Source organism: Calidris pugnax, unplaced genomic scaffold (genome assembly GCF_001431845.1).
Source record: "Calidris pugnax isolate Ruff unplaced genomic scaffold, ASM143184v1 scaffold272, whole genome shotgun sequence".
NCBI lineage: Eukaryota > Metazoa > Chordata > Aves > Charadriiformes > Scolopacidae > Calidris > Calidris pugnax.
Window position 1 is genome coordinate 827285 of NW_015091016.1, and position 530 is coordinate 827814.

The 530-nt window shown below is 67.0% G+C and overlaps 1 protein-coding gene across 1 annotated transcript in view; it reads left to right on the forward strand.

The window, feature by feature from the left end:
• Positions 1-530, forward strand: part of SSPO (SCO-spondin) — a 54204-nt gene that overhangs the window by 44719 nt on the left and 8955 nt on the right. The window lies entirely within an intron of this gene.

Consider the following 530-nt stretch of genomic DNA (forward strand, 5'->3'; position numbering starts at 1 on the left):
CTCCGACCTCTGGCCCCACGTCCAGTGTCTGCAGGGACCCTGCCAGCCAGGTACGTGCCCCCCGCTGTGGGACCCTGCCCCATAGCACAGCCCCACTATCCCAATAGCACAGCCCCTCGCTCCACAGGGACAGCCCCCTGCCCCATAGCACAGCCCCTTGCTCCAGAACAGAGCCCTCTGCCCCATGGCACAGCCCCTCATCTCATAGCGTGGCCCCTCACCCCATAGCACAGCCCCCTCACCCCATAGCACAGCCTCTCACCCTGCAGAACAGCCCCCTGCCCCATAGCACAGCCCCTTGCTCCAGAACAGCCTTCTGCCCCATGGCACAGCCCCTCATCTCATAGCGTGGTCCCTCACCCCACCCCACAGCACAGCCCCTCACCCCACAGCACAGCCCCCTGCCCCACATTCCCCATTGCAGCCATGACACCCCCCCAGCCCCACACCATACCAGTGCACCCACACCCTGCTCCCCACATCCCCACGGCAGAGCCCCCCACTTCCCACCGGGGTCCTGGGTCCACCCG